Source organism: Ovis aries, chromosome 3 (assembly GCF_016772045.2).
Source record: "Ovis aries strain OAR_USU_Benz2616 breed Rambouillet chromosome 3, ARS-UI_Ramb_v3.0, whole genome shotgun sequence".
Lineage (NCBI taxonomy): Eukaryota > Metazoa > Chordata > Mammalia > Artiodactyla > Bovidae > Ovis > Ovis aries.
This window is the reverse complement of record NC_056056.1, coordinates 178,602,191-178,616,872: the sequence shown is the minus strand read 5'-3', so window position 1 is coordinate 178,616,872 and position 14,682 is coordinate 178,602,191.

Sequence of the window (14,682 nt, the reverse complement as noted above, 5' to 3'; positions counted from 1 at the left end):
AAAAGTAATTAACTCAAAAGTCTAGTGTTGCTAACATCAAAACTACTATATATCTTTTTCCATATCCTGTTTACATTGATTAACATCCTCCCAGGTGCCTAAAAGATAATATGGAGGCCTGGCAACAGTCATTGAGTCAACAGTGAAAACCCTCTACCAATATGACTTTTAACACTTTAGAAAAGGCTCTGTATCTTTAAGATGCTTTAAGCTTTGTGCCTCTCGTGGTTGGGGGGCTGTAAGAAATTCACAAGTTGTAAGAGGTCTGGGGGAACCTGTTAGGCAAGCTAGAGAGTTATCAGAGGGGGTTTAAGCTGAAACATCCCTTTCAAATGCAGAAGACTAAAGCCCTGATTTGGCTTTTTCCAGAGAATATCAGAAGAGTGGAAAAGCAGGCAGATTCTTATTTTTTGAGGGGTGGATGCTCAGGAAATTCCAGGGGGAAAACCTGAGGTCTGATTAGCCTTGCCATCAGAGCTCTGCCTCATGACCTTGTCACGGGTGGAATTCCTCACGCTGGCTCCCGGCACCATGGGATCAAAAAAGTGTCAGATATGACTTAGTGAGTAACCAACAACCTTGATTCCCATAGCTGGGAGTCTTTCTTTTTCTTTTCTGTTTTCCTCATTCTATCTCACTTTCTGATTGACTCTCCAGTCCCCCCACCAACACACACACCCTAGTAGTAGAGCTTGATTCCCATCTGTCCTCATTCACTGCAGCCCGCTTGATGGGCTTCTGAAGAGCTGCCTGTCCATGTCTATCTGTCTCACATTGTATCTGCCTCCATGTAACAGCTGAGTCTACTCTAATCCAGGCTGGTTGGAATTTGATGGTTTCTACCTAGTGACTCCAAGTATTGCTTCTTCCTGAGAGTTCTGCTGTGGGTCCCAGTCACCAGATTTGACTCCTAAATAATGATGTTGGCCCCCATCAAACTTGCTGTGAACTTTGAATGTGCTATAGCTTTCCCTGAGATGAAATTGTTCCACTTATCAAACATTCCTTGGTCTTGGGAGCTGGGATCCAGAGAAGAATAAGGTCGTGGCCCCTACTTTTGAGGAACTCAGACTTTGCTCCAACTGAGGGGCATAGATATAATCAGTACTTTAAAATAATCAGGTATTATAAAAAATGAGTTGAGGGATATCTTTTATTCTTTGGACTGTTAAATAAATACTAAATATCATAGATTGGGTAGCTTATAAACAACAGAAATGTATCTCTTCTAGCTCTAGAGGCTGGAAGTATCAAGGTGCCAGCATGAGCTGGTGAAGGCCACATGATGGAGGGAGCAAGGGAACTCTCTTGGTCTCTCCTATAAGTTATTAATCTCATTCATTAGAGCTCTGCCCTCATGTTCCAATCACTTCCCAATGGCTCTTCTTATATCCTCATCACATCATGGTCAGAATTTCATGCCAAGGAGATGGGAGCCTACGAGTGACTCTAAGGCAGAGTGGACAAGCTATAACCCATGGGCCAAATCTACAGGCTGCTTGTTTTTATAAACGCAGGTTTTTGAATATAGCCATGACTGTTCATATACTTCCTGTGTCAGGCTCTTCATTAGTCTTGCAAGATTAGAGTTGAGTAGCTTAAACAGAGGCTGTCTGGCCTAGCAAAGGTCTAAAATATATACTGTTTGACTCTTTATAGAAAGAGTTTTCAGACCCTTTCTCTAAGCCAAGGAATAATATGGTCAGATGGACATTTTAGAAAGATTGTTCTGAAAGCTGTGTGTAGCTCTGTATAAGATCTCATTTGGAAACAAAAAAATATGGGGTTTCTAGGAGACTTGAAACCTCCAGGCTGTTTCACAAAACCCAAATCTTTCAGTCTTGTGCAGTATTACTATGATTTTCTCACTTCCCTCCAATTTACTATCATGTTTATATATTGGCCTCTTGTGCTCATTCACTACGTCATGTCTGACTCTTTTTGACCCCATGGACTGTAGCCTGCCAGGCTCCTCTGTCCATGGGATTTCCCCAGGCAATAGTACTGGAGTGGGTTGCTATTTCCTTCTCCAGGATATTGGTCTCTAAGTCAGACCAAATTCCTTTAGGGCCAGGAATGTTAGCATTTTAATTCTTTTGTCTTTGTATCCCTGGTGCCTATGTCACTGCCCCCTACCTCTGGCTTAATAATAGAATTTAAAGGAAAGGGTGAATTACTGTCCAATGCACATGGAACCACTATCGTCCCTTTTACCTGCTCTGAGTGTGCCCTTAGCCTGGTGCCTGTTTGCAAGTGGGAACCCTGAGAGGTGATAATCTGGTCTCTTGCCATGCCTGGAGCCCTCAAAAGGACTCTGACTTGAGAAGGTTTTTTTTTTTTTTTTTTTAATTGCTCATTTTTTTCTTTTCTTTTTTTTTTTTTACTGGAGGAAAATTGCTTTACAATATTATGTTGGCCTCTACCACACATCAACATGAATCAGCCACAGGTATACATATGTCCCCTCCTTCCTGAATCCCCCTTCCCCATCTTCCAAACCATCCCACTTCTCTAAGTTGTCTCCGATCTCTGAGTTGAGCTCCCTGTATCATACAGCAAATACTCACTTGCTATCTATTTTTACATATGGTAATGTATATGCTTCTATGCTGTCCTCTCAATTTGTCCCAACGTTTCCTTCCCCCAGAGTCCAAAATCTCTTCTCTATGTCTGCGTCTCCATTGCTGCTGTGCAAATAGGTTCATCAGTACCATCTTTCTAGATTTATGTGTGTGTTTCTTTTGCCTTTAGGTACCTGGAGAAGATCTACTTTGAGGTTCTTTCCAGGCTGTGTAGCCAGGTAGGCATCTTCTTGGCTGAGGTCCTAGGGGGAAGAAAGCAAAGTGAGGGTTGGGTTGACTCCTGGCCACCAGGAGTCCTTTGTGAGGCCAATCAGCATTTGCAAACGAAGATTAAGAACCAGGCAAACAACCCAGCAAATAATAACTGCAAAGCTGGTCTAATCTTAATGAAATCTGCAACATATATTTATATAAATCAGAATGACTCTTGCTTGCTCTCCCTGTAATTTGCTCAGATGGGTTTGGAATGACACGGTCAATTGTTTAGCCACTGACTTTGCCCTATTTTGAAGAGTCCCTCAGCAGCCCATGCCATGCTTGCAATGACATCCAGCTGGCCCTGTGGGAACTCAAGCCCGCTGAAAATGCATCACTTTCTGAAATCATCATTTCCTGAAATTCTCTCAGGAAAGCCAGGAGTTGTCTTTCGACCTGAATCTCAAAGAGGATGCAGTGGAGGGAAGTGTGGGTGTGACGACTCTTTCTGGGGTCCTATTAGCAATAATTTCCCTCCATCTCATACCAGTTCTCTATCCTCATGTCCTCCGAGATTTCAGGGTTCCCAGAATGGAGCTCTTCAGCACCCACTGCCGTCATTATGACTCAGCTTGCCAATCCAGACACGAAGAAGCCCAAACAAGCAGATCACAAGGCACGGAAGCAGGATGCTGGTGGTATGACTGCACATCCTCCATCTGATTCACTGCCTCCCCTGACACCACACACCTGTCATGCCCCTCCATGTCCTTCTTATCTCTTCAATTCAGTGGTTCTCCAAATGTGTTATGAGGATGCCTGCATGCTAAGCCACTTCAGTTGTATCTGACTCTGCTATCCCATGGACTGTAGCCCACCAGGCTCCTCTGTCCATGGAATTCACCAGGCAAGAACACTGGAGTGGATTGTCATGACCTCCTCCAGGGGATCTTCCCAACCCAAGGACTGAACCCACATCTCTTATTGTCTCCTGCATTGCAGGCAGGTTCTTTACCACTAGCACAACCTGATCTGCATCAAAACCAACTCAGGTGTTTGTTTCAAAATTTTCTAAATCTCTTGGGTTGTAGCCCCAGAATGTGCTCTTTAAACAGACTCTGTGAAGGGATTCTTTTGCTCATTCAAGTTTGGGAATGACTGAGTTTAACCTAGACATTGAGGGAACTTGGTTCTGTTACTGTATTTTGGATCTGTCCTATTTTTAATTTGTCCAGTGCCCAAGACTCCTTCCTGCTGCTGCTGCTGCTGCTAAGTCACTTCAGTCGTGTCCGACTCTGTGTGACCCCATAGATGGCAGCCCACCAGGCTCCCCCATTCCAGGGATTCTCCAGAAAAGAACACTGGAGTGGGTTGCCATTTCCTTCTCCAATGCATGAAAGTGAAAAGTGAAAGTGAACTTACTCAGTTGTGTCCGACTCCTCGCAACCCCATGGACTGCAGCCTACTAGGCTCCTCTGTCCATGGGATTTTCTAGGCAAGAGTAGTGGAGTGGCTTGCCATTGCCTTCTCTGAGACTCCTTCCTATGATCCCCCAATTCTTTTTACCCAGGTCATTTCTGACCCTTTTATCTTATTCTTTATAAAGTCTTATACTTGCAGTTTTGTCCAGCTGAACCACTGTGTCTCCATCCCATCTTTTCAGGCCTCAGTTTAGATGTCACCTCCCCAGAGAAGTCTCCCCTGAATATCATTTTTAAAGCTCCTCCTTCAACTTGGTTCCTATCATGTATTCTGCTTTTTTTCTTCAGAGCGTGTAGCAGAGCCTGTAATCATGCTATTGTTCATTCATTTGTGTTTGTTGTGTTATATCCCATGGGAATGTAAGCTTTACAGTCAGGAACCTGTGTCATCCCATTCTCTACTGGATCTCCAGAACCTAGCCCAGTGCCTGACACGTTATAGGTATTCAGTGAATGTTCACTAAATGTATACGGTTGGTAGAATCAAGGAAGACGGAAGGTTTCAAGAAGTCCAGCCATTCAAGTCATGTTGAGCAAATGGCCTGGTGGTCTTTGATGATGGTTAGAGGGAGAGGGGCAGTGTCTCACTCTGGCATTCAGAGCTCCTCACCATGTGGCCCTAATCCATGTGTTTGGTCCCCAGGTCTCATTAGACCCTACCACTACCCTACCCTCTGTTTAGCACTCCCTATTCCTGAACTGTTCCCATTGTATTCCTACCTCTAATACTTTTCCTCAACAGGTCCCTCTACTAAGAATTCCTGCCTTCCCATTGTGGTCTTATAAGTCTATGAAAGTGCTGTGTGTAAGATTCACTAAAGGAAGAAATATTTAGCAAGTTACTTGTAGGTGCCTGTGAAAAGTGAAAGTGAAATTTGCTCAGTCATGCCCAGCTCTTTGGGACTGCATGGACTGTAGCCTGCCAGGCTCCTCTGTCCGCGGAATTCTCCAGGTAGGAGTACTGGGGTGGGTAGGTATTCTCTTCTCCAGTGGATCTTCCTGACCCAGATATCAGACCCAGGTCTTATGCATTGCAGGCAGCTTCTTTACTGTATGAGCCACTGGGAGGCCCTGGCACTGCGGCTCCTAGGGCTGGAAAAGCTGCCAGGATGTCTCTGTGTGAACTCAGAAAGGTACTTCCCCACTGGGTCTCCTTGACTCATTTGCCTCTGTCCAAGGTGTTTGTGGTGCTGCAGGCTTCTCTGGCTCGGAGATTACTCTGACACACATAGTGGAACTGTGGGCATTGGGCTAGGTCAGAGGAGAGAAAGAATATCTGGGGCAGATTCTGCATCTCCTCAAATGCTGCCGCATAGAAAACTCCACTCTTTGATCAGCTCTTGTCTTCTCTCACCTCAATGCCTGCCAGACATCCAGGCCACACTGGGCAGAAATCAATGCAGCCCATTTCTAAAAAACAAACAAGACAGTCCCAGTGTCATGTTAAGGGTGATAATAGCTTAGCAGCACCTTCAGTTCAGAGGAGCCCTTAAATGTCGGGTTCCCCCGAGCACTTCCAGGAAAAGAGCTTCCCAAACCAGGTTGAACCTGTTCCAACCAGAGACTCAAGTCACCTCCCTACAGGAAGAAGAGGGTGTCTGAATGTGAAGCTGCAAAGAGGTTCATGGTTACAAGTATTCTGCCCTGCCAGCATCCCACCTGCTCCAGCTGGTGCCCCCTATCGGAACAAAAGGCAATAGAATGAGCTTTAATTGACCTTACAGCCACCTCTTTTCGAGATGCATCTAAGGTGAGTGCGCAAAGACCTCTGTGGACATGCTCCCAACAAAATGGCATGTAAGGGCTTTGAGGATAGACAGACCTGGGTTTGAAACATGAGTCCTCCTTTTATTGGCTACAGAAACTTAATCCTGTTGCCTAAAGTCCTAGTTTCATCTTTTGTCAAAGGAACTATTGGAAGAATCACTAGCAACCATATGGAGCTCCTGGCAACATTCAGGGGACATCGTAGGTAACAGTAAATTGTGTTTATTTTTTATTTTTATTTTTACTTTATTTTACTTTACAATACTGTATTGGTTTTGCCATACATTGACATGAATCCACCACGGGTGTACATAAGTTCCCAAACATGAACCCCTCTCCCACCTCCCACCCCATATCATCTCTCTGGATCATCCCAGTGCACCAGCCCCAAGCATCCTGTATCCTGCATCAAACATAGACTGGCGATTCGTTTCTTACATGATAGTATACATGTTTCAGTGCCATTCTCCCAAATCATCCCACCCTCTCCCTCTCCCTCAGAGTCCGAAAGTCCGCTCTACACATCTGTGTCTCTTTTGCTGTCTCGCATCTTTCTACACACCGAGGAAACCAGAATAGAAAGAGACACGTGTACCCCAATGTTCATCGCAGCACTGTTTATAATAGCCGGGACATGGAAACAACCTAGATGTCCATCAGCAGATGAATGGATAAGAAAGCTGTGGTACATATACACAATGGAGTATTACTCAGCCATTAAAGAATACATTTAAATCAGTTCTAATGAGATGGATGAAACTGGAGCCGATTATACAGAGTGAAGTAAGCCAGAAAGAAAAACACCAATACAGTATACTAACACATATACGTTTCTTTTTTTTTTTTGTCTGTTAGTATGGTCTTTGCTCTGAGCCTACATGGTCATCTTTTTTCTTGCTTGCGTGCTTTTTTTTTTTTTTAAATTGGAGGAAAACTGCTTTACATTGCTGTGCTAATTTCTGCTGTACAACAGTGTAAATCTGTTATGCTGTTGCTCAGTTGTTAAGTAGTGTTCAACTGTTTGTGATCCCGTGGAATGCAACACGCCAGGCTTCCCTGTTCTTTACTATCTTTCTGAGTTTGCTCAAACTCATGTCCGTTGAATTGGTGATGCTACCCAACTATCTGATCCTTTGTCTCCCCCTTCTCCATCTGCCCTCAATCTTTCCCAGCATCAGAATCTTTACCAATGAGTCAGCTCTTTGCATCAGGTGGCCAAAGTATTGGAGCTTCAGCTTCAGCATCAGTCCTTCTAATGAATATTCAGGGTTGATTTCCTTTAGGATTGACTAGTTTGATCTCCGTGCTGTTCAAGGGACTCTCAAGAGTCTTCTCCAACATCACAGCTTGAAAGCATCAGTTCCTCAGCACTCGGTCTTCTTTGGCACTTCTTCGGCCCTTCTCAGTCCCTATGGTCCAAATCTCACACCGATGCGTGACTACTGGAAAAATCATAGCTGTGACTATACAGACCTTTGTTGACAAAGTGATGAGTCTGCTTTTTAGTATGTTGTCTAGTTTGTCCTAGCTTTCTTTCCCCAAGGAGTAAGTGTCTTTTAATTTCATGGCTGCTGTCACTATCTGCAGTGACTTTGGAGCCCAAGAAAATAAACTCTGGCACTGTTTCCACTTTTTCCCCATTAATTTGCCTTGAAGTAATGGGACCAGATGCCATGATCTTAGTTTTCTGAATGTTGAGTTTTAAGCCAGTTATAAGCCAGAACCAGCTGTAAGGTTACATGTATCCCCTCCCCCTCGAGCATTCCTGGCAACCCCCATCCCACCTGCATCTAGATCTTCACGGAGCACCCAGTTGAGCTCCTGGTGTTATCCAGCAGCTTCCTGCCAGCTATTTTACACATGGTAGGGTAGATATGTCAGTGCTACTCCCTCAATTTGCATGGTCATCTTTGGACATACAATTCCTTAAACATGCCCTGCCTCCCAACCCGTTTTTCAGTACAGGTGTTTTGTGGGAGGTATAAAGCTCTGTGTCTCCCACAGGCCAAATTCACCCAGCCAGCCTTCTGACTTGCATGGCTCACATTGTATATCCTTCTGGCACCAAGCTTATCAAAGTCAACCATGATTGTTTAAACTTCCCTTCTAAGAAGGAAAGTTATTTTTGGACCTGCAGATTGTATTTGTTTCTATATCCCTATCGCCAGGCAAAGCGCCTAGTATCTAATAAATGTTCTGATTTCCTGTGGCCCAGGGATTTGAAACAACACCCTAGGTGAAGGCAGGAGATTCAACAGCTGATGGTGTGGCAAAGAAGTCAAGAGGGACACATAGCTCTATTTGTTACAGAAATCCAATACATAACAACAGCACTTTGCAGGGAAGAAATGGCTTTTTTATTCTCTACACACTCATTCATGCAGCAAATATTTACTGGACATCAATACTGCATGAGATGCTGTGAGGCAGAACTAGAAATGAACTTTGAATCCAGCTTTCTTCAAATCAACCCAGTTCAATTTGGAAAGAATGCATGAGGTTGGCCTATCAAACCACAGGCTGACTCTTTGCCTTCAAGGAGTCCCAAGTCTGTCTGGAGAGACAAGATTAAAAAGCAAGGAGTAATTTTGTGTTTAGGATATCAGCCATATTATCTGTCATTGTAGCGCAAATATTTTGTCAGTGTGCTATTTGCTTTTTATTTTGTTTGTGTGGATGTGAACTTGGAGAAATTTTCCATGTGTGTGTAGGCAAGTCTGTCAATCATTTTCTTTTGGCCTCTTTGGGTATATAAGTCTGCCCATGAAGTTTCTGATTATTTCTGTGTTGATGGGATTTATTTTTTTTTAATTTTTGCTAACTCACAATTTTCATTTCTACGCAGTGAGACTCTATTAGAATTTGGAATAAGAAAAACCTTTTATTCTTGTCATTATGCAAAGCACCATTATAAAATCAAACAGAATACATTGGAATTGAACAAAGAACCTAAGTATATCCGGAAAGAGTGAAAATGTATTCCAAACCATCTAATTAAGAAAACAAGGAAATGTGTATTACTTTTAAGAATTATTTCCATGAAAAATGTCAAACTGAAAAAAAAATGTTAATCTCAGCTGTTTTGAAATTTAATTTCTGTAGACTAATTTCTTTCCTAACCATTTTAATCACTAAAGTATGGCTGCAAAAATGAGAACTTGTGTGAAGACTAAGGAGCATTCATGTCAGCACTATGCCACCATAGGAGTAACTAGGAGAGGAATTAGATGTGGAAATTACTGATGAATGAGATTCAAGACACATTTACTGAGATTCTATTTATTAGAATATAACTTTTTTAGCTGTTAGAACAATGGTGAGGTCTGTGTTTTCATTCCTATTTTATCTTATTTATTTTTTAATGTTATTCTAAAGTATTTAATTTGTTTTGATATTATTAATTTTGTCTTTCTTTCATTATTTCCCATTTCTTTATCTTTTTTCTTTTAAAGTTAATTTTTATTGGAGTATGGTTGCTTCACAAAGGTGTGTTAGTTTCTACTGTACAGCAAGATGAATCAGCCATCCATACACATATATCCCCTCTGTTTTGGACGTTCTTCCCTTTTAGGTCACCATAGTGAATTAAGTGGAGTTCCCTGTACTATATACAGTGTGTTCCCATTAGTTATCTATTTTATGCATAGTATCAATAGTATTTATGTATCAATGCCAGTCTCCCAATTTCTCCCACTCTCCCCACCTCTGCGTTCCCCTTTGGTATCCACACATTTGTTCACTATGCATATGTCTCTATTTCTGCTTTACAAATAAGATCATCTGTACCATTTTTCTAGATTCCACATATATGTGTTAATATACAGTATTTGGTTTTTTCTTTCTGACTTACTTTACTCTGTATGACTAAGACTCAGAGATAGCAAACTAGTTCCTTAAGTTTAAAGGTAAACCTATAACTTTCAATAAAAGTGAAACTGGAGACTCTCCAGAAAGTTCCCTACATGGAGTCCAAGGACCCATTTACATCCTTGCTAGCTGCCTTATGCTGTTTCTCGATTTAAGGGAAACAGATGAGACTTTTAAAATGGAGACCAGGCTTGAAAATCACCAAGACAAAATCATTTCAGTCATGTAAGCTCCCATACTAAATTTAGCTTATTTAATGAACATAGGCTAAGCCTAATAGGTTATTTCTTACAAATGTCACTGATAATCATAAATAAAATTTGTCAACTTCCTAAAATAGTACAGGATAATAAAGTGTAACCAATTCCCAGCTGTATAGAAATTCCAATCACTCTAAAGGTTATTTCATTAAAACACTTCTCTCATTTCTACTTTATAAGCTGTCCTGTGCCGTCATGCCTCTGAGCTTCATACCAGTTTGAGATTTGAATACTCCCAGTTTGTGAACTTTTTTTTTTTTTTTGTGCACAATAAACTCTTACTAGATACTATTTTTACTGGTTTCATTTTTCACTGTTTATGGATTCAGTGTTTACTGTTCATGGGTTTTGGACACACAGACGTGTGGCTAGTATCAGTTATTTTAAAATAGGGAGCCCAGGTCTGGTTGCCATTCTCAGAGATGCACAACCCCTTTGCCACATGGGAGAAAAGTGTTTGCAACCTCCTGTTTCATACTCCTTTGTTTGCAAGTGTGCTTACTTGCCTGTTCTGTTGGTACCAACATCAAGAAGAAATGTGTGTCCCTTTGGAACTTAAATAAGAAAACGGATGATTATGAATCAATTTCCCCATAAGGAGTGACTTGTCTCCCCAGGGAGTGGGTTATCTGTAAGCTGTTCTCTGCTTCCTGCAGCAACTGGGTGAGCTCTGGGTCTCTGTGTCTCACACAGTTTAAGATTCCCACCTTCACAAGATACCTGAGTAAGGATGGTTCACTGAACATGTATGTTTACCACTGCTCCTTCCATCACTGGTTTTTGTTCTATGTTTTAAGGCATCAACCTATAAGACGAAGGGGATAGAAATGAATAACATTGTGGGGGGAACCGGGAAACTGAAACTTTTGCAATGCATCAGAAAGGCTCAGAACCAGGGTCAGATACAAGCAAATATGGAGGTGAATGTGGGGCTGCAAATACAGGAGTGGTTGAAAGTCTGTGAAAAAAGTTGATCCCATTCATTCCCCAAACCTGGCAGAAGACTGATGTTTCCACTACGGAGATAATGAGCCAAAACAGCTGATAAAATGAAAATGAGGATGCTGTTTAACCTTTACAGTGATGAGTTGTTACAATACACATTTCCAGACAGTAGATGATGGGCTAAAAGTGATGATCTTGTACCATTTTAGGAAAATGACTTCAGTTTTGTTTATGATTATCAGAGACATTTACAGGAAATAACCTAAGTTAGGTTTAGCTTGCATGCATGCTATGTTGCTTCAGTCATGTCTGACTCTTTGTGACCCTATGGATTGCAGCCTACCAGGCTCCTCTGTCCATGGGATTTCCCAGGCAAGAATACTGGAGTGGGTTGCCATGTCCTCCTCCAGGGGATCCTCCCAAAACAGGGATCAAACCCTTGTCTCTTGTACCTAAGAGACAGGGTTGGGTGGGTGGGCCCTTTATCACTAGCACCACGTGGGAAGCCCAGGTTTAGCTTAGGTTTATGAAATGAGCTAAATTTAGATCTGCTTCAATGGTTTAAGTGGATTTGTCTGTTTGGGGGATTTACAAGCTTTGTCTCCATTTTATCAATATTTTATCAGAGCAATTCTGGCTTTAGAGGCTCTCTGGCTGTATGGGGTCAAGTGGACTACTCCATAGCAAAGCTCCCTAGTTTATATGAGGTATAAGACTTACCCAGCCCACAAAGGGTCCCCAGTCATCTTGCTCTTCTCTCTTAATGTGAATAGACAGCCAAATAGCTCCAGACATGTGAGGAAAACTTCCAGAGAAAAAAGATGCAAAAGAAAAGAAAAGAGATGAAAGAAAGAAAAGAAATGAAAACAATAACTTGGAGAAAATAGAGACTCAGAACAGGACAGCTAAGCAAATTAAATGCTCAGGCTGATAAGGAAAGATACCGAATTCATGTAACAAAAGCAAGATGCTATAAAAAGGAACCTTCCGAGAACCAAAAGGAACTCTTTAAAATTAAAAATGATAGCAGAAATGAAAAACCCAATAGCAAGTAGAAAGATTAATGTGGGTACATATCTCAGAATAAAGATCAAAAAGATAGATATGGTAAGCATTCCAGGGAGAGAGAAAGCAGAAGAGAGAACAGAAAACTATTTTTTTTAGAAAAAGAACTTTTCTAAAACCTCAGGGCATGTGAGTTTCTAGCCCAAAATGTCCCCAGATGCCCAGTGTAATGGATGAAAAGGCTAACATGGAATTTCAGAACTCTAGACAAGAGCCTTAAAATTTCTAGAGAAAAAAAAAATAAAGTCACAATCAAAAGAACAAGTATCTGTATGGCATGAGATTGCACAACAATAGAGAAAAAAAAGAAGGAAAAAAAGATAAAAGACAAAGTATTCTTTTATAATTCTGAATGGATTATAACAATGTTGAACAATCTTTAGTTCTATACTCAGCCCAAAGGATCAATTAAGTATGAACATACAATACACTATTAAATTTTCAAACTTCTAAAGATTTATCTCCTCTGCAGTCTTTCTTGGAATTCCCATGTTGCTCAGTGGTAAAGAATCTGCCTGCTAATGCAGGAGACACAGTTTTGATTGCTGGGTCAGGAAGATCCCCTGGAGGAGGAAGTGGCAACCCACTCCAGTATTGCCTGGGTAATCCAATGGACAGAGGATCCTGGTGGGTTACAATCCATGGGGTCACAAATTAGTCAGACATGACTGATTAGCTGAGCAAACACTTGCAAGCTTTCTCAGGAAGCTACTGGAGAAAGACTTTACCAAAACAAGGAAGTCATCTAAGAAAGAGAAGGTAAGGGCACTAAGAAACAGAAGAACAAAAATAGGAGAGAAGAAAAGTGAATTCCAAGGTGATTGTGGTGGCCCCTGAGCCTGAAACAACAGGACAGCAGGTCCAGAAAAGTGTCTCTGAGAAGATGCAGCTGACAAAAATCCAAGGTACTTGAGTGTATTGAAGTGAGATTTAGATATGTGATAGGGCTTTGGAGATTTGTGATAGGAATACAGAAAATTATGTAACTGAATGAAAAATAAATAGTTAACTCCAAGGTAAGGGGTGGGGCATACAACAAGAAAGGAAATGAAGTCAGAGTATGCCTCCTGGCTCAGCTATGAATGTGGTTACACTGTTATGGTAACATAATTACAGGATGAATTCTCATCTTCTAATAGTGAGGAGTCAATACAATATATGGTGATCAAAACTGAGAGGTGATGATTTTCCAATATAGGTATATCATTTTGAGATTGCTAGAGTGGGTTGCCATTTCCTACTCCAAGGGATCTTCCCCACCCAGGGACTGAATCTGCATCTCCTACATTGGCAGGTGAATTCTTTATCACTGAGCTACCTGGGAAGCCCTGAGATAGGAAAGTGAAAGTGAAAGCTGCTCAGTCATGTCCTACTCTTTGCAACCCCATGGCTTATACAGTCCATGGAATTTTCCAGGTCAGAATACTGGAGTGGGTGGCCTATCCCTTCTCCAGGGGATCTTCCCATCCCAGGGATTGAACCCAGGTCTCCCGCATTGCAGGCAGATTCCTTACCAGCTGAGCCACAAGGGAAGCCCAGGAATAATGGAGTAGGTAGCCTATCCTTTCTCCAGGGGATCTTCCCAACCCAGGAATCAAACCAGGGTCTCCTGCATTGCAGGCGGATTCTTTACCAATTGAGCTATTGGGGAAACCCTGAGATAGGAAGTTTTATCCTTAAAAATACAACTCAAGGAGTTGAAAACGCCCATTTCTGGGGAATGGGAAAGATGAAGTTGGGAGTAGGGACAGGACAGAAACAAGAATCACTGTTTGTCATAATAAGTCTCATAGAGCTCTTTGCCTTCTCACACAATATTCAGATATATCCTTAACAGAAATTAAAATCACATTTAATAAGCAGGCAGAAGGCAAGTGTTACATAGGTCATACCTGAATAATACTTTCCACTGCATTTGATAGGAAATAACAGGAGGGTGAAGTGGGGCAGCGAATAATCATTCAGTTTCAGAAAATTATGGAAATAAAACAAAGATCAAAGTTTGGCTTGAAAATGAGAGGAAGTGGCCTAAGTTTGGCAGACCCTAGAACGTGAAATTCAAAGCTGCAAAGTGAAAGCACGCACGTTGTTCAATTCAATTTTCATGGAAATCCATTATCATTATAGGAAAGGTAATACTTTATCTCCATTTTACAAAGGGAGAACTTGAAACTCATAGAGATTAAGTGACGTGGCAAAGGCACCAGGCTCATGAGATGCAGAGCTGGGATGTCAAATGCCAAGTTCAGCACTTTTTTCAATTTTGTGGTACTGTTACTCTAAAAACTGGAGCCCGAGTTCAAGGATGGATGATTGATACAGATAGCAAACAGCTCAAGAGGTGCATGTATTTAAACAGTTATTTGACTATAGGAAATAGTCAATAACTATATATTGAAAAACATAGGAAACCATCTAAGTTTCCTGAGATGGTTACATGGTACTTAACCAGGTGGTCACTATTCATTGCCTATGTGATCTTAAAGCTCAACATTCAGAACCTAAGATCATGGCATCTGG